We start from the raw sequence: 23,359 nt of genomic DNA, 5'->3' as shown, positions 1-23,359 counted from the left end.
ATGCAGCTGATTTGAAGAGTTGCGTACTGGTGGAAAGTGTTTGTTGGTATGTGGGTGACGGGGGGTATAGTGTGTGGAACAGTGAATGAGTCTAGTGGTGCAGTTGGTAGGATATGCCACTTGACAGTTGAAGACACTCACCTTGACCACTCAAGTCAAATCATTGAACTTCTTCCTTTGCACCCATGTGCGTAGTGCGATGCTCCTGGCATTCACCTTGTGCGCGACTTCCTTCCACTGCCTCTTCAGCATGTGTCTGGAGGGCCTCTTGCCTCCCTGCGGATAAAGGATGCCCCTCTGTGCGTCCACCTCTTGCACCAAGGCCTTTAGTGCGTCGTCCGAGAACCTTGGTGCACGCTCTCTCGCAAGCCCAGCCATTTTTCAGTATATGCCAGCACAGAGTTAGTTGCCACACCAATTCCAGGTCTTGCTGCAGCCACAGGGCACCTCCTCTTTAAGAGGTGCCGGCTGCCTTTAACTAGTGCTGGCCACTCCCGATATCGGGGCCCCCTGCTAGTACGTGCAGCCAATCAATAGCGCAGGTAGTGCTGGCTGCACGCAGCAGTCACTGCAATAACCAGGCAGCACGAATGTTACTTGCTCCCTGCACCTCAATGACCGGGCGCAGGTTAATCGCGCACCGCGATCCCAGTGTCCATTTTCGGGGGTTAACCAGTTTAACCCCAGTATCAAGCTAAAAGAAAGGCTTACACATATGCAAGGGAATATGCTGGAGTCATACCTAGCACAAAGGAACATGGTAGTGGTTGTTGGAGGCCAATCATCTCATCCCCAGGACATTGCTGCAGGAGTTCCTCAGGGGAGTGTCCTAGGCCCAACCATCTTCAGCTGCTTCATCAATGACCTTCCCTCCATCATAAGGTCAGAAATGGGGATGTTCGATGATGATTGCACAATGTTCAGTTCCATTCGCAACCCCTCAGATAATGAAGCAGTCCATGCCCGCATGCAGCAAGACCTGGACAAATTCCTGGCTCGGGCTGATAAGTAGCAAGTAACATTCGCGCCAGACAAGTGCCAGGCAATGACCATCTCCAACAAGAGAGAGTCTAACCATCTCCCCTTGACATTCAACGGTATTACCATCACTGAATCCCCCACCATCAACATCCTGGGGGTCACCATTGACCAGAAACTTAACTAGACCAGCCACATAAATACTGTGGCTACGAGAGCAGGTCAGAGGCTGGGTATTCTGTGGCGAGTGATTCACCTCCTGACTCCCCAAAGCCTTTCCACCATCTACAAGGCACAAGTCAGGAGTGTGATGGAATACTCTCCACTTGCCTGGATAAGTGCAGTTCCAACAACACTCAAGAAGCTCAACACCATCCAGGACAAAGCAGCCCGCTTGATTGGCACCCCATCCACCACCCTAAACATTCATTCCCTTCATCACCGGCACACCGTGGCTGCAATGTGTGCCATCCACAGGATGCACTGCAGCAACTTGCCAAGGCTTCTTTGACAGCACCTCCCAAACCCATGACCTCTACCGCCTGGAAGGACAAGGGCAGCAGGCACATGGGAACAACACCACCTGCACGTTCCCCTCCAAGTCACACACCATCCTGACTTGGAAATATATCGTCGTTCCTTCGTCGTCGCTGGGTCAAAATCCTGGAACTCCCTTCCTAACAGCACTGTGGGAGAACCTTCACCACACGGACTGCAGCGGTTCAAGAAGGCGGCTCACCACCACCTTCTCAAGGGCAATTAGGGATGGGCAATAAATGCTGGCCTTGCCAGCGATGCCCACATCCTATGAATGAATAAAAAAAAGGGAAAATGGAAATCCAGAAGACCGGGAGAGCTATAAAAAGCAACAAAGGGTTACAAAGAAAGTAATAAGAGATGCAAAAAGGGAGTATGAAAAAACTCTTGCAAGGGATATCAAAGCTAACAGCAAAAGTTTTTATAAATATATTAAGAGAAAGTGAGTGGTTAGAGGGCCCATTAACGACACGCAGATGAGACTAATGGATAATAAGGAAATGGCAGACTTGTTAAATGAATACTTTGGGTAAATTTTAGTGAAAATACTAAGTTTTTGGAGCAAGACCACATCCCGGCTCTAATGCGCCCACTTCCGGTTTGACCCAGACGCGTTTGGATGCATGCGCATGTTGGCGGGCTGATATTGAAGCGGCCAATTAAGGCATTTAAACCCCTTATGGTGATTAACTTTTTGTGTATTGAGATACAAAAACCATTTTAACTTCTCCTAAACGTGTCTCCTGTGGCCTCTGAAACACACCATGGAAACGGGAGCGAGTTGCAGCCGACCCTCATTTCGACCTTTAAACCAGTGATTGACAAAAGGTGAGTTTTTGCAGCAGAGCACGCAGTTCTCTCAGACAAACCTTTGGCTGGGATTTCTTTGTGTTTAGACTGAGATTTCTTTGTTCACATTGAGAATTCTTGCGTTCAGATATGTTTACCTACATTTTGGACCCCCTCAAATTGACAACATCAGTATAGGGGGGCGCAATGGATCTATCCCACAGTACATCTGAGGAGGAGGCACACCACCATCACGCAGGCATGGTGTGCAGTTCTGGGAGTTGCAAGTCCACAAGACAGAGGTGCGCCACAAGGACCTGCAGAAGAGCAGAAAGGAGACCAATGGAGGGGCCGAGGTTGCAGGAGGCACTACCCACGTGAGAGAGTGTACAGGCAGAGGCTGAGCTACCTGGACCTCTCTGAGGAGCAGTGCCTATGCAGGCTCAGATTGAGTCGCTAGGTGGTTTCAGATATCTACATGCTCGTTCATGCAGAGCTGCTCCCAGCTGGGCCTGGTGGCAACGCTTTGCCCGTCGCACTCAAAGTAACCACTGCCCTCAATTTCTTCGCCTCTGGATCCTACCAGGGTGCCACCAGTGACACCTCCAGGATCTCTCAGTCGTCTGCTCATAAGTGTATACGACAGGTCACGGATGGCTTGTTTGCCAGGGCATCCAACTACTTCAACTTCCCCTGCGACGACATCAGCCAGACTGAGAGGGCAGTGGGTTCCAAGTCTCTGGCTGGCTTCCCATGGGTGCAGGGCGCAATTGATTGCACACACGTAGCAATCCAAGCACCTCCACATGACCCAGAACTATTCATCAACCTAAAGGGATATCACTCCATTAATGCACAGCTGGTTTGTGTCCACCGGAGGAGGTTTCTGCAGGTGTGTGCCAAATTCCCTGGCAGCTGCCATGATTCCTTCATTTTGCGCAAATCCAACATCCCGGCCCTCTTCCATGCACAAGGCAGACTTTAGCGCTGATTCCTGGGAGACAAGGGGTACCCCTGCAGACCTGGCCCATGACACGTGTGAGAAACCCCACCAATGAGCCACAGCAGCGGTACGACAGTCACATCACCACCAGGTCTGTCATTGGACAAGCCATAGGAATGCTGAAGATGCGCTTCAGGTGCCTGGATCGATCTGGGGGATCCCTTCAGTACTCACCTGCGAGTGTGTGCAGAATAATACTCGTGTGCTGCGTCCAGCACAACATCGCTCAGCAGAGAGGGTGACAAGTGGAGAAGCTTGAATGTGCTCATGAGGTGTCCTCATCTGCCAGCAACATTGAAGAAAACGATGATGAAGAGGAGGAGGAAGATGGGGAACCTATCTCCAGAGTAGCGGCAATCATGGCTGCTCATGATACACCCATTGTAAATGCACCAAATGGGTGGCATCAAGGCTCGCCATTCATGATGAAGCACATGAAAGGGCGCTTTCACAAAAGGGACTCAAGAATGGGCAAGATGTGGCAGTGGTGGTGACAATTATAACATTTAATGTGCATTTAACAAAAAACAAATATAAATGAAAAACATGACATTCCGTCAGACACCTTTGTGTATACTCTTGGTGATTACAAAACCTTAACCTTCCTCTTCCTACTATTTCTACGTGGTGCATCCCCTTTGGCTGCAGCAGAGGTAATGGCAGGTTGCTTAGATTCATGCCCTGACTGCTTAGATGCTTTCAGCCTATGACCTCTGGGTTTTGGAGCCCGTGAGAGTCCCGCCAAACACTGCACCACCTGCACCTGTGCAGAGGAAGACTTGGCCATCGGGAGAGGAGGCAGCATTGCGGGTATTGGTTGGGGGGGAGCAACGGGTGAGACGTGAGAACGCTTTCAATCAGTTTCCTGAGTCCCCACTTCCATGTCCCCTTTCACCATCATCCTTCTCCCGGGCCAGTGCAACATCTCTCCTGTCATTCTGCTGGACAGCAGGCTGGTGAGGAGATGTGGTGCTTTCTAAGGCCATGGATGAAGTTTCTGTCTGCCTGTTTAAGACAGCAGACGTGTTGGCATCCAGAGTTCACACGGCCGTTGTCATGGCCTGCGTGGACTCATTAGCGAGCCAGGCTTGAAGCTCTATGCGGGCTGCCACTCTCTCCATCGAAGACATTCCCGCACTTATCTGCGCCACCAATCCACTCGCGATGGAGTTGGACTCCTCCGTCCTCTCCGCTATTGTGGAGAGTGTGGGTGACACCTTTTCCATTACCTCGTAAAGGTGGAGCTGTCCCTTGATCGTTCTCACTCTCAATGAAGTCCCCCAGGGTTCAGCATCTGGGTCCGGCTGAGGAGAGCTTGGAGAGGAGTGCGACCCCCCAACGCGGACTCTCCACAGCTGGCCCTGCCAGCAGTGTCTGTGCACATTTGTGAGTGGTGAATCATCAGGTGACAACCCACAATCTGCCTAACAAGACCCACCGAAGTGCGAGTATCTGCGTTGGTGCATGGCTGGATGTGATGTGACGATGCTCCCTCAGAGGGATTAAGCTACTCTGCTGAATCGCCTTCTTTCATGGCACGTGCCTCGTCATCAATCCTTGAAGGCCCAGGAAGAGAACATAAAGCAATATTAACAATCATCGCAGAAGTTAGTTTGCGATGAGCTACTGAGGTGTGCAACAGGTTAATCATTGATAACATCAATTCATGATGTGTGTGAAGGATGTTAAAGTTCTGTCACCGGCCATCTGCGGGTTGCCAGTCTCACCATCTCCATTGGCCAGGCATTCAACCATGTAGCTGGGATCCAACGCCTCCTCCTCCGCCTCTGCAGGGATACTACTTGTAGTGCCCCCCCATCCAGTCCTACTCCTCTCCCGTGCATTTTACACTCTCCTCCTACAAGGGGAGAAAGAACAGACGTGTGAGTGAATGAAGGTGACGGGGTCACCTGTGGATGCATTGCTTTGGTTGAAGCTGCCAACGAAACAGATGCATCAGAGGGTGAGTATCAGACAGATTGATCAGATCGCATCAAGATTGCGGTGAGTGGGAGTGGTGGGTTCACAAATGGGGAGGTGAGGAAGTGCTCAGGAAGTGAAGGTAAGTTGATGATGAGATTTAAGTGGGTATGAGGAGTGATGTGACGAAGTAGGCTTGACAAGACAGAGTGAGGCGTGGTGGGGTAATGTACACCACAGGATGTGGGTGAATCAGTAACTGCACTCACTTTTCCTGACCTGATTAAGTCATTAAAGTGCTTCCTGCACAGCACCCATGTCCTTGTGATGATGCTCCGGCTGCTCAGCTCCTCTGCCACCTCAAGCCAGGCCTTCTTGGTGGCAGAAGCGGGCACTTCCTCCGATCAGCCGGGTACAATATGTCCCTGCTGCTCCTCACACCGGCCTGTAGCAACTCAAGAGAAGAATCGTTAAAGTGGGGTGTTGCCTTACTCCTTTGATGCCGCATCTCTGCACATTCCTCTCTCCCTCACAATCCATGGTTGCAATGGCCCTTTAAATACTCCAGTTCACAGCACGTCATTCGGGTGCGCAGCATGCCCGCTGCACAGCTTGGAGACCCGAAACCCGGAAGTTACATTAAAGGCCTTCAATTTAGTCGCGATCGCTCGAGCCGATGCACAGAAAATTTTTCCGGGTTTCCCACGCGGTTATTCACCCCCACCGCCCCGCTGAGTTCCGGCCGCCATATTAAAATGATGCCCTTTGTATCCATTTTCACATTAGAAGAAGAGGACAAAATACCAGCAGTATAAGGGAACCTAAGAATAAGTCAAGGGGAGGAATTTAATGGATTTAATATAAGTTTTAAAAAATGGTAATGCTGGAAATAATGGAACTTAAGATAGACAAATCTCCAGGACCTGATGGTTTCCACCCTATGGTATTAAAAGAAACAGATGAGGAAATTGCAGATGTGTTAGTCATAATTTTCCAAAGCTCTCTAGATTCAGGAATTGAGCCTTTGGATTGGAAAATTGCAACTATAACTCCATTATTTAAGAAGGGAGGGGGAAAAACCAAGAAACAACAGACCTGTCAATTTAACATCAATTGTGGGGAACTTACTGGAATCTATCATCAGAGACAGAGTAACTGAACACTTGAACAAGTATGAGCAGTTCTAAGAGAGTCAGCATGGATTTGTGACAGGTCATATCTGACTAATCCAGTTGAATTTTTTGAGTAAGTCACTAGCATGGTGGGTAGGGGAATGACTATGGATGCTGTCTGTTTGGACTTACAGAAGGCATTTGACAAGAGATTATTAGCAAAAATAAAAGCGCACGGAATTGGAGGTATCTTTGTGACATGGGTCAGAAATTGGTTGGAAGATAAGAGACAGAGAGTAGGGGTAAAGGGAATGTTCTGTGATTAGCAGGATGTAACAAGTGGTGTTCCCCAGGGATCTGTACTGGGGCCTCAGCTTTTTACCATGTATTTCAATGACTTGAATGAAGGAATAGAGAGTTGTATATGCAAGTTTGCAGATGACACTAACCTAGGAGGTGCCATAAATTGTGTAGATGGGAGCAGAAAGTTACAAAAGAACATTGATTAAATGAGTGGGCAAAACTGTGGTAGATGGAGTTCAATGTGGGGAAGTGTGTGGTCATCCACTTTGGATCCAAGAAAGATAAATTGAAATAAATGGCAAGAGACTAGAACTGTGGAGGAGCAAAGGGATTTGTGTGTCCAGATACACAAATCATTAAAGGCATAGGTGCAAAGTAATCAAACAGGCTAATGGAATGTTGGCCTTTATCTCTCAAAGGGGCTGGAATACAAAGGGGAGGAAGTTATGTTTCAGTTGCACAGAACCTTAGTCAGGCCTGGAGTACTGCATTCAGTTTTGGGCACCACAGATCAGGAAGGATATATTGGCTTTGCAAGGGTACAGCGCAGAATCATACCAGGGTTTAAAGGGTTGAATTATGAGGACAGGATACACAAACATGGCTTGTATTCCTATAAGTTTAGAAGTGTGACGGGTGATCTAATTGAGATGTTTAAAATGATAAAGGGATTCAATAGGGTAGATACAGAGAAACTATTTCCTCTGGTGGGAGGAATCCAGACAATCTTCAAATTAGAGCTAGGCCATTCAGGAGTAAAATCAGGAAGCACTTTTTTATACAAATGATAGTGAAAATCTGGAACTCTTTCCCCAAAAGACTGTGGATGTTGGGTCATTTGAAATTTTCAAGACTAAGATCGATAGACTTTTGTTAAGTGTATCAAGGGTTATGGATCAAAGGTGGGTAAATGGAGTTGAGGTACAAATCAGCCATGATCTAAAAGAATGGTGGAACAGGCTTGAGGGACTGAATGATCTGCTCCCGTTCTTATGTTCCTATGATGTGAAGTTTTACACTATTGACACGGATTGCTGCTTTCTGCCAAATGGTCCTACCCATGGAGAATAATACTATGATATCACATAGGAAGAGTTCCACAAGGAGATTTTCAGAAGGCCTTTGATAAAGTCCCACATAAGAGGTTAGCATGCAAAATTAAAACACATAGGATTGGTAGTAATGTACTGGCATGGATTGAAAATTGGTTAACAGAGAGTAGGAATAAATGGGTCTTTTTCGGGGTGGCAGGCAGTGACTAGTGGGGTACCGCAGGGATCAGTGCTTGGGCCCCAGCTTGTCACAATATTTATCAATGATTTGGATGAGGGAACCAAATGTAATATTTCCAAGTTTGCTGACGACACAAAACTAGGTGGGAATGTGAGTTGTGAGGAGGATGCAAAGAGGCTTCAAGGCGATTTAGACAAGTTGAGTGAGTGGGCAAATACATGCCAGATGCAGTATAATGTGGATAAATGTGAAGTTATCCACTTCGAAGGAAAAACAGAAAGGCAAAGTATTATTTAAATGGTTTTAGATTGGGAAATATTGATGTACAAAGGGACCTGGGTGTCCTTGTACACCAGTCACTGAAAGCAAACATGCAGGTGCAGCAAGCAGTTAGGAAGGCAAATGGTATGTTGGCCTTCATTGCAAGAGGATTTGAGTACAGGAGCAAGGATATTTTACTGCAGTTATACAGGGCCTTGGTGAGACCACACCTGGAGTATTGTGTGCAGTTTTAGTCTCCTTACCTAAGAAAGGATATACTTGCCATAGAGGGAATGCAGCAAAGATTCACCAGACTGATTCCTGGGATGGCAGGACTGTCATATGAGGAGAGATTGGGTCTGTATTCACTAGAGTTTAGAAGAATGAGAGGGGATCTCATTGAAACATACAAAAGTCTATCAGGGCTAGACAGATTGGATGCAGGGAGGATGTTTCCCCTGGCTAGGGGTCCAGAAGGAGAGGTCACAGTCTCAGGATATGGGGTAGGACATTTAGGACTGAGATGAGGAGAAATTTCTTAACTCAGAGGGTGGTGAACCTGTGGAATTCTCTACCACAGAAGTCTGTGGAGGCCAAGTCACTGAATATATTTAAGAAGGAGCTAGATAGATTTCTAGACACAAAAGACATCAAGGGGTATGGTGAGAGAGCGGGAATATGGTATTGAGATAGAGGATCAGCCATGATCATATTGAATGGCGGAGCAGGCTCGAAGGGCCAAATGGCCCACTCCTGCTCCTATTTTCTATGTTTCGAAGATACACGAATAACAGTTTGAATATCTCCCATTACAACAGCTGGGACTAAGGGGTTTCTTTTTTAAGTTTCTTACCTGATACTAGGTGGCCCCCTCGCAAGCTGATCTGAAGTGCAGGCCTCTATTCAAATGAATGGAGCTGCCTCAGGGGATGTGCAGCCCCTCCCCATAATTGACATCACGGAGCAGTTCAGCAGGGAAGAAGGTCCAAAATGTTCTATTGGGTAATAGATGCCTTTCTGAAACATAGGCAGGGGTTGTGGGAAATATTTTGAACTGAAAATATTCCCGCCTGGTTTTCTTTCTCCTTGAAGGAAACAAAGTAATCGTAGACTCATAGAATGACACAGCACAGAAGGAGGCCATTCGGCCCTATTGTGCCTGTGCCGGCTCTTTGAAAGAGCTATCCAATTAGTCCCACTCCCCTGCTCTTTCCCCATAGCCCTGCAAATTTTCCCCCTTCAGGATGTGACTAGTGGAGTCCTGCAGGGATCTGTCTTGGGGCCTCAATTATTCACAATATTTATGAACGACTTAGATGGAGGCATAGAAAGTCTCATATCTAAGTTTGCCGATGACACAAAGATTGGTGGCATTGTAAGCAGTGTAGATGAAAACATAAAATTACAAAGCGATATTGATAGATAAGGTGAATGGGCAAAACTGTGGCAAATGGAATTCAATGTAGACAAATGTGAGGTCATCCACTTTGGATCAAAAAAGGATAGAACAGGGTACTTTCTAAATGGTAAAAAGTTAAAAACAGTGGATGTCCAAAGGGACTTAGGGGTTCAGGTGCATAGATCATTGAAGTGTCATGAACAGGTGCAGAAAATAATCAATAAGGCTAATGGAATGCTGGCCTTTATATCTAGAGGACTGGAGTACAAGGGGGCAGAAGTTATGCTGCAGCTATACAAAACCCTGGTTAGACTGCACCTGGAGTACTGTGAGCAGTTCTGGGCACCGCACCTTCGGAAAGACATATTGGCTTTGGAGGGAGTGCAGCGTAAGTTTACTAGAATGATACCCGGACTTCAAGGGTTAAGTTATGAGGAGAGATTACACAAATTGGGGTTGTATTCTCTAGAGTTTAGAAGGTTAAGGGGTGATCTGATCGAAGTTTATAAGATATTAAGGGGAACAGATAGGGTGGATAGAGAGAAACTATTTCCGCTGGTTGGGGATTTTAGGAGTAGGGGGCACAGTCTAAAAATTAGAGCCAGACCTTTCAGGAGCGAGATTAGAAAACATTTCTACACACAAAGGGTTGTAGAAGTTTGGAACTCTCTTCCGCAAACGGCAATTTATACTAGCTCAATTGTGTAGGGGGTGGTGGTGTGTGTCAGCTTCACCTCTGACTTCTGAGCGGTCCGAATCGCTCCCACTCCCTGGGTTCTAGACCTTGGACTTATTTGGGGGTTGTGACAAAGTGCAGCAGACAACTGGTTTTGGTGCAAGAACTTTGACCTTTATTCAAGAGAGGAAATACAACACAACAATCTTAACACTCTAATAAAATGGGGAACACTTCAGTACACACGAGGGAAATTACAGTAGAAAGATACCTCACCCCTCCCAAATCCCACTGTACTAGTTAGGTTGGACTCTAAAGGGCCAGAGATAATGCTCACCAAACGAATCTTTGACAGTAATTCACCCAGAGGTAAGTCAGAAATAGATTGTAGAGTGGAAACTTTGCGGATCTTCGGTTTTCTCCCGAGTTGGTTTTCTTTGGTCGCAGTGGCTCAATATTACCCGGTTGGTTGGTGGTAATATTCGGTTGGTTGTTTCGTAAGGCCCTTGTTGCCACAAGTTGTCTGATGGTCACTGGGGCTGTTGCTCTGGTTTTCTCTTGTGTGTCGGCCTGCTTCTAGAGCTGCTGAACTTTCCTGTCGAACTGCCTTCCCCTCGCCTTGTTGTTTGCTGGAAACTGCTCTTCTTTCCAGAGGTAAACAATTTTACAACACCAAGTTATAGTCCAACGATTTTATTTTTAATCCCACAAGCTTTCGGGGGCTTTCCCCTTCCTCAGGCAGTGTGTCTTTCCAGACACAGGCAGAACCAAGACAAGCAGCCCACCAGAGCCAGCAAGCCAGAGAGAGAGAGAGCTTTCGCCTTGTGGATGTCTCTCTTACAATGGTCTGACAATTGTAAACAATTTTACAACACCAAGTTATAGTCCAGCAATTTTATTTTAAATTCACAAGCTTTCGGAGGCTTCCTCCTTCCTCAGGTAAATGTTCAGGAGCTCCTCGAAGCCTACGCATTTATACATATAGAACAATACATGGTGTTTACAGAATGCCCCTGCAACTGCCCGTTGCCAAGGCAATCACCGTGTTCAGACAGAGAGGTGTCACCTGCAGAACCCCCGAATACACATTCAACAAAAAAACAAACAGGAAAAAAAACAGAGAGAGGCAGAAACATCCGGAAGGCAGAGAAAGCCAGCAAATGACCCATTATATTAAAAACAGATAACATTTGTTCGCTGGTGGGGTAACGTGTAGCGTGACATGAACCCAAGATCCCGGTATGGCAAACACCTCGCTATGGCCATCCCCACACCTCCACTACTCGCCTTTAAACAGCCACCCAACCTCAAACAGACCATCGTTCGCAGCAAATTACCTAGCTTTCAAGAGAACAGCGTCCACGACACCACACAACCCTGCCACGGTAACCTCTGCAAGACATGCCAGATCATCGACACAGATACCACCATCACACGAGAGGACACCACCCACCAGGTGCATGGTTCTTACTCCTGTGACTCGGCCAACGTTGTCTACCTCATATGTTGCAGGAAAGGATGCCCCAGAGCATGGTACATTGGCGAGACCATGCAGACACTGCGACAACGGATGAACGGACACCGCGCAACAATCGCCAAACAGGAGGGTTCCCTCCCAGTCGGGGAACACTTCAGCAGTCATGGACATTCATCCACCGACCTTCGGGTAAGCGTACTCCAAGGCGGCCTTCGAGACACACGACAACGCAAAATCGTCGAGCAGAAATTGATAGCCAAGTTCCGCACCCATGAGGACGGCCTCAACCGGGATCTTGGGTTCATGTCACGCTACACGTTACCCCACTAGCGAACAAATGTTATCTGTTTTTAATATAATGGGTCATTTGCTGGCTTTCTCTGCCTTCCGGATGTTTCTGCCTCTCTCTGTTTTTTTTCCTGTTTGTTTTTTTGTTGAATGTGTATTCGGGGGTTCTTCAGGTGACACCTCTCTGTCTGAACACGGTGACTGCCTTGGCAACGGGCAGTTGCAGGGGCATTCTGTAAACACCATGTATTGTTCTATATGTATAAATGCGTAGGCTTCGAGGAGCTCCTGAACATTTACCTGAGGAAGGAGGAAGCCTCCGAAAGCTTGTGAATTTAAAATAAAATTGCTGGACTATAACTTGGTGTTGTAAAATTGTTTACAATTGTCAACCCCAGTCCATCACCGGCATCTCCACATCATTACAATGGTCTGTTTAAACAGTTCTTACAAAGCCCTTAAGAATCTTTGATGGCTTTTTGATGGTCCCAATCAAATTGCAAATTGCTTCTCCCAATGTGTCATTGTTAATTCTGATTTAGAGCTGGTCACATAAGGCTTCCTTTTGTATCCAACGTCCTAGGTGTTGATGGTTTTGCTTTAAAACAAAGGCATGGCCCCACCAAGTCTGGAAAAGTTGCCTCTTTCAATGGGAGTGATTGTCGACCCCCTGCGGTCGGTTTTGCATTAAAACAGAGACATGTCTGAAGCTCCACGGTGTGTGTGTTGTTGATTTCGTCTGGTGACCTCTCAACTATCCTTCCATTTTAGGATTAGTCAAGTTTTCCCATACTCAGGGTTTTTTTAGGGTTTTTCTCCGAGTTTTGGGGGATCTGTGAATTTTGAGAATCTTACACTTGCTAAATTTAAATCTGAGATAGACAGCTTTTTGGCAACCAAGGGTATTAAGGGATATGGGCCAAAGGCAGGTATATGGAGTTAGATCACAGATCAGCCATGATCTTATCAAATGGCGGAGCAGGCACGAGGGGCTGAATGGCCTACTCCTGTTCCTATGTTCCTAAGTATTTATCCAATACGCTTTGGAAGTTACTATTGAATCTGCTTCCACCACCCTTTCAAACAGTGTATTCCAGATCAGAACAACTCACTGCATTAAAAAAAGTTTCCTTGTGTTGCCTCTGGTTCTTTTGCCAATTACCTTAAATCTGTGTCCTCTGATTACCAACCCTTCTGCAACTGGAAACAATTTCGCCTTATTTATTCTATCAAAACCCTTCATGATTTTGAACACCTCTAACAAATCTCCCCTTAACTTTCTCTGCTCTAAGGAGAACAACCCCAGTTTCTCTAGTCTCTCCACATAACTGAAGTCCCTCATCCCTGGTTTCATTCTAGTAAATCTCCTCTGCATCCTCTCCAAGGCCTTGATGTCCTTCCTAAAGAATGGTGGCCAGAATTGGCCACAGTATTCCAGCAAGGGCCTAACCAGTGTTTTATAAAGGTTTAGCCTAACTTTCTTGCTCTTGTACTTTATGGGCCCGATATTACCATGACGGCGGGTTCGCGGCGGGTGGGCGATTGGGCACGTGGGTAACGCGCCCGGTGAAATCAGTCTGCCCCGAACGCAATTGCAGGCTGATTGGATCCACTTACCTCTTGTTCCGGGTTCCCCGCTGCTAAGCTGCGCGTCGGGCGGGCTGCGCATGCGCAGTAAGGTCCGTCAGCTGGAGGAGCTCTATTTAAAGGGGCAGTCCTCCACTGACTGATGCTGCAAGAAATAGGAAAAATTACAGCATGGAGCAGCCCAGGGGGAAGGCTGCTCCCAGGTTAATGATGCCTCACTCCAGGTATCATTGGATGGGGTGAGGAGGAGGGGAAGGACAGAGATCATCCCCCCGGCGGGCGGGAGGAAGCGGCCTGCCTCTGCCACCAAGAAGGCCTGGCTCAAGGTGGCAGAGGAGGTCACCTGCACCACCAACATATCGCGCACCTGCATACAGTGCAGGAGGCGCTTCAATGACCTAAGTAGGTCAGCCAAAGTGAGTACACTTACTCATTCCCCTACACTCCTTCTGCCACATCACCGCCCCCACCCCATATCTCCTTCTGCACTGCCAACACTACTCTATCACATCACCCCTCACACCCACTCAAACCTCATCCTCATCTTAACTGCACTTACTCACCTCACCAGTACTCATCCCGCCACTACCACTCAACCCAATCCTCATACAATCTCATGGCTCCATCTCATACTCACCCTCTCATGCATCTCTTTCACAGTCAGCCTCACTCAACCTGCCACTACCTGTGCTGCAGCCACAGGGCATGCATCACATATGTGCAGTAGGCAGCGTAAGGCAAACGTGTCGTGAGCATGAAGGGGATGCACAAGGGTGTTTGAGGGTTTGTCATGGTTTTTACTTATATTTAATTTCTGAGCAACTCACATTACATATTATATTGTCACCACTACTGCCACGTCTTTGCGAATCTTGTCTGGTTTGTGCAATAATGCCCTTTCCTGAGGATCACAATGAAGACCCACAACTGATGCCACCCATTGTGTCACTGCACTGTGGGTGTAGGTGTATTTGCAGGGCTCTTTTGTGCAGACGACTGAGAGACGTCGGCGATGTCCCCGGTGGCACCCTGGAAGGATGCGGAGGAGAAGTTGTTGAGGGCAGTGGTGACTTTGACACCGACAGGTAAGAAGATGGTGCTCGGGCCAGCCGGGAGCAGCTCGGCATGAAGGAGGCTGCAGATGTCCACGACTACATGTCGAGTGACTCTGAGCCTCCGTGTGCATTGCTGCTCAGAGAGGTCCAGGAAGCTGAGCCTCAGTCTGTGGACCCTGTGGCGAGGGTAGTGCCTTCTGCGACGCATCTCTCTCTGTGGTAGCCCTCCCTCCTGCAGTGCAGGTGGATGTGTCGCAGCACTGTGTTGTGGAGCTCCACGTGTCAGAGGTGGACGGTGTGGCCGGCGAGGCTGGTGATGCAGTTCGCCCTCCGAGGAGGTCATGACTGCAGCTACGGCGGCCCCCATCCAGAAGATGTACATCTGAGGGGGTCTGCAAGGTGGGTAAATGTGTCTGGACACCGGGGTAAGTGTGCAAGTTGGTGAATTTTATTGTTAGGAGGAGAGTGGTGGAGGCCAAACTTTGTCCAAAGTGACAGAGTGGCCTCCTGCGATGGGTGAGGGTCTCCCCCACACCTGTCAAATGGACCTTTGCAGCTGCCACAGGCTGATGGCTGCAACATGTCCATTTGAACTGGGAGTGTTTCCTCCAGTACGGAAAACAATCCCAGTTGTTTGTAAAATCCCACCCCTCCTAAAATATCTCCTTAATCAGGTCTGTAAACGACCTGAAATACCAAAATAAATACCTTAAGTGGCACCCCGCTGGCTTTAATTGCCGGCGGGAATCCCACATGCAGGGGCTGCGCGCGCATGTCTGCGCGTCTGTGGGAAACCCGGAAGTGGGCGGGTTGGAGCCGGGCTCCCGACCCGCCCCGGGAATCGCCGATATTCGTGGCCCCCCCCCGCCGGAACGCACGCGATCGCGGGTGCGAAAATCGAGCCCTATGTCTCTATTTATAAAGCCAAGGATCCCGTATGCCTTTTTAAAAGCCTTCCCAACTTGTCCTGCCACCTTCAAAGATTTGTGTACGTACACTCCCAGGTCTCCCTGTTCCTGCACCCCCTATAAAATTGTACCATTTAGTTTATATTGCCTCTCCTCATTCTACCAAACGAATCAAAGGACAATGACAGGAAATGTTGCAAGTGTGATCTGAAATGGAGCACAGCTCAAGATGCAACAGTATTACATTGAAGATAGTAGGAGACCAAGATTGACTTGTGGAATCAAGTTTCCCTGTTAGACTTACTGACAACAATTAGCCGAGATACATGTCCGCTCATCAGTGAGGAATCCTTCAGGCTGTCCATAAGTGTGTTTCCACCAAACTACAGAAACGCTCAGTGATGTCTCATTGCCACTTTTATATACACACACGTGATTGTTTTACAGTATACTTTTGGGAAAGGGAGGACAAGGAGGGTAAACTTTGTACTCGATTAAAGGGCTGTCCATTATCGTCATCTCGTACTCAATCAGTTAATAACACAAGCAGTTCGTATTGAGGTATTTCTTGTTGCAATCATGTTCGTGAACTTCTAATCACCCTGCTGTCCGCATTGACCCTCACAGGCTGACTGTACATACTGTCTGAGACGTGACTGCGACTTGCTCAAATGTTTTCCAACAAATGCTTGAAGTTCCACATATTGCAACAGCTAGCATTTCATTACTGAATCCACAACCATAATGAGCTTGACCCCATGACCAAGCTTCAGGCGATAAACAGGGTAGACCACATCCTATCAAAGAACAAATTTTTTGCTTTAAAAGAGCAGGTCTCGGGTGAAGTCATGAACAAACTTCACAAGGTCATTCAAATGAAGCCTCAGTGAAAGGATTTCAGTACTTTGCTGGTCCCCACAGATCTGGAGGTATTTTTAGTTACCTGTGTTTAATTCTGCTTCTCCGCCAATCAACTGGAGTTCTGCGTTCCTGTCTGCCCAGTTCCAGCTGGTTCACAGAAATTTTATCTGTTTGTCCGGAATTTGTTGTTGGTGGTGGAATATTGTCACCAACTGCTGACAATCGCAGTTAGTATTTTAAGACTGACCATTAAAAAACAAACTATATATATATATATATACTTGAAAAGGACAAATTAGCAGAGCCATGGGGAAAGAGCATGGGAGTGGGACTAAGAGCCTGCACAGGCATGATGGGCCGAATGGCCTCCTTCTGTGCTGTAAGATTCTAAGGAGGTCGATATTAACCCTCTCCCCCACACCCCATGACAGGCGGTTTAAAATTAAAAATCAAGTAACGCAACCCCAACTCAACGCATACACGCCCGTTGCCATTTTTAGGGCGGATGGTTGCGTGCCGTGTCTGTGTCTTTCTCTCGAGAGGCTAGACACTTCATTATAATATTCAAATCAGGCTCCCACAGTGCAGTTGGGAGCCTGATTTAAATTTAACGCTGGCCGGCCGGGGTTCCCGGGGCTCGGGAGCAGCAGAATCCCCCTGCCCCTCAAGCAAACATTCTGCCAATCGCGGCCTCTCCTAGCTGCTGCAATTGGCCAACTCCCCACCCCCCCCCACCAAACCCACAATCCCAAGCCATCTGCCGACCCCCTCGTTGCCCCTTGATCTGCCGACCCCCACTTCTGCCCCGCCATCTGCTGACCCCCCACCTCTGCCCCGCGATCTGCCGACCCCCTCGTTGCCCCTCGATCTGATGACCCCCACTTCTGCCCCGCCATCTAATGACCCCCCACCTCTGCCCCGCGATGTGCCGACCCCCACTTCTGCCCCGCAATCTGCCGACCCTCCGCCCCGTGATCTGCCGACCCTCCGCCCCGTGATCTGCCGACCCCCCATTGCCCCGTGATCTGCCGACCCTCTGCCCCGTGATCTGCCGACCCCCCATTGCCCCGTGATCTGCCGACCCCCCATTGCCCCGCGATCTGCCGACCCCCCGCCCCGTGATCTGCCGACCCCCCATTGCCCCGCGATCTGCCGACCCCCTCTTCTGCCCCGTGATCTGCCGACCCCCCATTGCCCCATGATCTACTGACCCCCACTTTGCCCAGTGATCTGTCAACCCCCCCTTCCCCATGATCTACCGACCCCCCCCCCCCCACCCCACCTTCTGCCCTGAATCTTTCCCGATTGCCGGGGAAGGTCCCCAACGGTCCCTGTCGGCGGTCTTCTACCGCAGGCTTTGCCAGCCGGCAGCCGACCAGCCTGTCAATCTGGCTGGCTGCCAGGCGGGAAATGGAATAAAAAAATGATAATGAAGTCCTGCCGTTAAATTCGGCAGGATGTCCCGTGCCCGGGATTTCCGGGTTTTCGCCCCCCCGCAAACACACTCCCCCGCTCCCTCCCCGCCTCCCCTTAAATATCGGGGCCTATGACTCTATGATAGCTGATGCACAAGCCACACTTTCAGGTAGGTTTTGTTTTAAATCTGCTTACCCAACACACTGGTTTAATGGTACATTCACCAACCAGTATCCTCAGGTGACCTGAGGCATATTTCATTTTTATTTAAAAAAATGAAGACAACTTGGTTAAAAGATATTTATGGCTTATATTTTTATCGCTGGGAATTTCCTCAGAGCTTCTCTCTCTCTCCGCCGGTGCAACTTTAGCGAAGGTTTAGCAGTGATAGCCTTGTCCAGTACAGACAATGCTGTTCTCCTCGTGGAAGTGGGCTCCAGGTCTTCAGCCAGCAGTTGACTCATCTCCCAAAAGCCTCTGGGAGAAGCGCTGAGGCACTGATGGTTGGAAAAGCCTAAGTAAGACGTTCTTGGTCTGTGTGGACCCCAGTGAATCGGTAAATCTAGGCTCATCCATGTCCTCATCCTCCTCCTCTTCATAGCATAAAAAGAGAGGCATTCCCATTGGGCAATCCATGTCCTCAATGCAAGGAAGTACTTTGAGCAGAGCTGAGTAAAATTAGCAGCAAAAGTCCTGACTAACATACGAAGTACTAAAGAGATAGATGTGCAGGCAAAGTAACACCAACCTTCAGGAGCAGCACACAAAATTCAATGTGGTACCTGCCTCAGGGAAACCTTGCTGCAGTTCATACCCCACTTACATTGTGGTGGTAATTATTTCAGGTAGGTTTGGGGCGAAAGTTGGGGGAAATGAGTCGGGGGGGTTAGCTATGCCTCCTTGACCCCAATGGCGATCGGGTTCCCAGGGGACCTCAAAGGCAGCTTTTCAGGAGGATAATTCTGAAGCAGTTTTTTTAGTGATTTTGAGGCAGTTGCCTTTAAGAACCTACATTATTCCATTTTATGCCCCAAATCTGCACTAAAGTGGGTAGTAATTCAGGTGAGAATCCAACCCCCTATATCTACAACAACAACTTGCATTTTTATATTGCATCTTTAATGTAGAAAAACATGCCAAGATGCTTCCCAGAGGTGAAATCAGACAAAAATGCACGTCAGGCCAAAGAAGAAAATATTAGGAGGGGTGACCAAAAGCTTGGTGGGTTTAAAGAAGGGTCATAAAGGAAAAAAGGGAGGTGGAGAGGTGGAGGTTTAGGGAGGAAATTCCAGAGCATTGGGCCTAGACGGCTGAAGGCACTGCCAACAATATTCCCAATCCCAAGGCTCTGCAACGTGCCTCTTATAGGCACTCAGGGGTTTCTATTTGCATGGTAGCTCCTCCAGTTCTGTCTGCCCCTTTCTGCTATGTACTGCCTTGTACTGCAAGTAGAGAAGCACTGTTGAGATGGTGGAAGTGTCAAAAGCACATATGATGACATCCAAGTACCTGTGCTGCAGCCCATAGTGCGTGTGAGCACCTAAGTTTTGTCAGAAGGATATTTTGAGGAAAGCCCTTTTAAAACAGTCAGTGTGCCAACAGTTTCAGCGATAAGCTGAAGCCGCACTTTGTGACCTTCAGCAAGAAGGGCAGCATGGTAAGCATTCAAAGGGTTATGAGGTAGTCTGAGTCCTTTGCACCGACAGCACTGTGTCACAGGGAAATGCTCGGGTGGCATGAATACTTTGTCCTCTTTGGTATGGTGGGTCACCTTACCTTGCTATTTTCTTCAGGTCTGAAAATGTTTTGTGTATTTGCTGTCAGTGTCTCTGGGTGGTGTAGACCAAATTGCTGTGTTGTTTCACCCCCTGCCAGGCACTATTGACCACTCTCCTTTGGGTAGGGTGCTCTGGCGTGCCAAATAGGGCAATGCTCCCTTCCCCCACTTCTTAAAGCAACACCTCCATTGCTGTATCTGTAAATCTGGGGGCTTTGCTTTGGCAGTGCTCCATCATTACTGTAGATAAGATGGAGTTAAGATACAGATCAGCCACAATCTAATTGAATAGCAAAACAGGCTCGAGGTGCTGAATGGCCTACTCCTGTTCCTAGGACAACGTACGACAATCTCTCCACAATGTTGGCCTGTTAAAAGGTCCTTCCATTTAAACAGCTGCTGCAGCCTTTTAAAAATAAATAGGTGCTGCATTGCCCCCAAATCAGCAAACTCCCTGTGACTGTCAGATTCCCTGCCAGGAGCTTACTTGAATGAGTAATGAGACAGAAAACCAGAAATTATTGTGGGAATGGCAGTGCACAACTCAAGCAGGAGCAAAGCCCACTGTGCGTTGTTCCCAGCCCTTGATTTTTGTAACTGGCGTTTACAGAAATTGCGTTATCAGACTGCAGCTCAGCTCAGCTCAAACCACATTGTGCAGGTCATCAGTACTGAACTATCTTTCCTACTCGTTATTATCTTCCTGTTAAAGAACTTTCACAATCTCTCATAGCTGTTAGCTGTGCTCTACTGCCTCACTTGTGCCAATGCCTATGCCCAAAGACACCGCAACACAAATGGGTTTTTAAAAGAGGGGAGCATATTCAACCCAAAGTGCTCCTCCAAAAAGCACTGTAAAAACACCCAAACAAGAAGTAAAACAGCTGTATGAAGAGCACCCCTTGGGGGATGGGAGCCCGTGGTGTTATTGCTGTTGGGACAAAGGAACGATGTACAGGAACATGGATCAGGGTATTCAGCCTATCAAACTTATTAATTCCACCGATTATGGTCAGTCTACTCTAAGCATGGACTCTACCCCACCTATTACTCCTAGAAGGAAATTTCTAAATAAACATTCACTGATCCTCAAGCAAAATTCCAGAACATTCTCCCATCCTCACATCTTCTCTATTCAACCCTGGCCTGTTGCCACCACAACTCTCCTTTTAGTCTATTACAGGGCCAGTGTTATAACTCCATCTACCCACCTTGGTTCCATATGAAACCATATGGAAGAATAGGCTCGAGGGGTTGAATGGCCTACTCCTGTTCCTATGTTACTATGAACTCAGTTTTATTGAGGGATACTTTTATTTCTCACAGGCATGTAATCATATTACTGCAATCATCTTCAAGGACTGTGACATCAACGGCAGCTTTCGAATAAACAGGGACGACCACAAAGACCGTGTTAGTACCATAATGCTACTGGCCCGTTGGTTCCTATTGGCATCCCATTCAGATCTGCGAACGCTTGGGGTGTGAATGTCCATGGGGATTCTCCCGCTCGTCCGTAGCTTCAGTGGAAGAGCCGGGGAAACCCAAGAAAAATGGACTAAATGGAATTACACTGTTTTTACAGGGTTTCCACGGCTCTTCCACTAAAGCTACGTCAGACAATCGGGGGAACCCCAGTGGAAATTTACCCCCCACCCCAGAGCTAATTTAGTATTGCTCAAACTGGCACCTACCAGAGCTCTGATCTCAAAATGCTTGGAACCAGTTTAGCAGGCTTCTGCCAAGCAGCCATTTCTTGTCTGGGACTGCTTGGGGCTAGTTTGATGCTGTACAGATTGACATTGATGAACACTGAAGGGAATGGATTGAGCTCTCTCAACCTGATGGTGGGATAACACAAGACAGGAGGAAATGAAGAACAGTTCCAGCCTCCATCCCAGTAATAAAAACCTTCCCTTCTTCAAACAGAACTGCCAGTAAGAGAAACAAAAATCAGCACATCTCCCATTAGCCCAGGGTTCAGTCTGGTTCTCAATGTTTCAGACTATAATTATATGCTTCTTCTAGGTTCTGAAGGGGTCAAAATCAGAAATGAGAGAACAGTTTCCCATAAATTCTAAAGGAAACCTGGGTCAAATCCAAACCACAAAACTCCCTATTTATTCCTCTGGCTCATTGGCAAAGATAATGTGGCTCACATCCAAGGCACTCTTTAATTACAAAACAGAACAAAAAATTAAATAGCTAAAGAAGGTTTTTTTTGGTAAATCAACATTTTACTGAAGAGTTTTAATGCCCAATAGTAATCCTTCAAATATGAAAAGGACACACAGAAATAATACTTTGTGCATTATTGAGGATGATTAAATTAACAGGTAATTCTGTAAATACCATTTTATATCACTGTTTTCTTTATCGCAGTTTACTGTTCAGTTTGTAGTTTTTAAGTGATGTGATTTTGGATTGTTATAAAAAATTAATCCATCTTAACCAAGTTCAGACCCAGGAAACCCAGGTTTTGTTCAGTTGTCCTGAACAGTCCAATTTAAATTCATTTAGATTTCAAACCTGGACTACCATTCACCTATAATCAGAATGATCACTAGAATTTAAATGGTTTTGTGTGAGCTACATCATGCTGTGCAAAGAGCCTGAAGTGCACCATGCAGAGAAAAAGAAAAAAACACTTGCATTTATATAGCGCCTTTCACGACCTCATGACGTCCCAAAGTGCTTTACAACTAATGGGGAGTCTAGGACCAGGGGACATAGCCTAAAAATTAGAGCCAGGACTTTCAGGAGTGAAGTTAGGAAACGCTTCTACACGCAAAGGGTGGTAGAAGTTTGGAACTCTCTTCCGCAAAAGGCAGTTGATGCTAGCTCAATTGTTCATTTTAAATCTGAGATTGATAGATTTTTGTTAACTAAAGGTATTAAGGGACATGAGGCTAAGGTGGTTATATGGAGTTAGGTCACAGATCAGCCATGATCTCATTGAATGGCAGAACAGGCTTGAGGGACTAAATGGCCTACTCCTGTTCATATGTTTCTATGACCAGATTATCTGGGGGGTTTTTTAGTGACGTTGGTTGAGGGATAAATATTAGCCAGGACACTCAGGGAGAACTCCGCTGCTTTTCTTCGAAATAGTAATGTGGGATCTTTTACGTCGACCTGAGGGGGCAGACGGGGCCTCGGTTTAACGTCTCATCCAAAAGACAGCACCTCTGACAGTGCAGCACTCCCTCACTACTACACTGTAGTGTCAGCCTGGATCATGTGCTGAAGTCTCTGGAAAGGGACTTGAACCCACAACCTTCCAACTCAGACAAGAGTGTTACCAACTGAGCCACGGCTGACACCATGGGAAACTAAGACCCCAGCATGCACCATGCAGAGGGAAAGAAAGAGCTCACACTGCACCATATAAAGAATGAGAAAGCCAGCCTGGTGTGTATTACACAATGGAGAACAGAGCTCACAGTGCATCATGCAGAGCGGAACAGAGACCTCAGCGCTATGCAGAAATGAGACAGCTGGGATTGTACCGTGCAGAGTGTTAGCAGAGCTCAGAGTGCACCACACAGAGGGGAACAGAGCTCAGAGTGTACCATGCAGAGTGTTAACAGAGCTCAGAGTGCACTACACAGGGGAACAGAGCTCAGAGTATACCATGCAGAGTGTTAACAGAGCTCAGAGTGCACCACACAGGGGAACAGAGCTCAGTGTGCACCACCCAGAGGGGAACAGAGCTCAGAGTGCACCACACAGGGGAACAGAGCTCAGAGTGCACCACACAGGGGAACAGAGCTCAGAGT

This window comes from Heptranchias perlo, chromosome 14 (assembly GCF_035084215.1).
Source record: "Heptranchias perlo isolate sHepPer1 chromosome 14, sHepPer1.hap1, whole genome shotgun sequence".
Classification (NCBI taxonomy): domain Eukaryota; kingdom Metazoa; phylum Chordata; class Chondrichthyes; order Hexanchiformes; family Hexanchidae; genus Heptranchias; species Heptranchias perlo.
Note: the sequence above shows the minus strand (reverse complement) of the source record.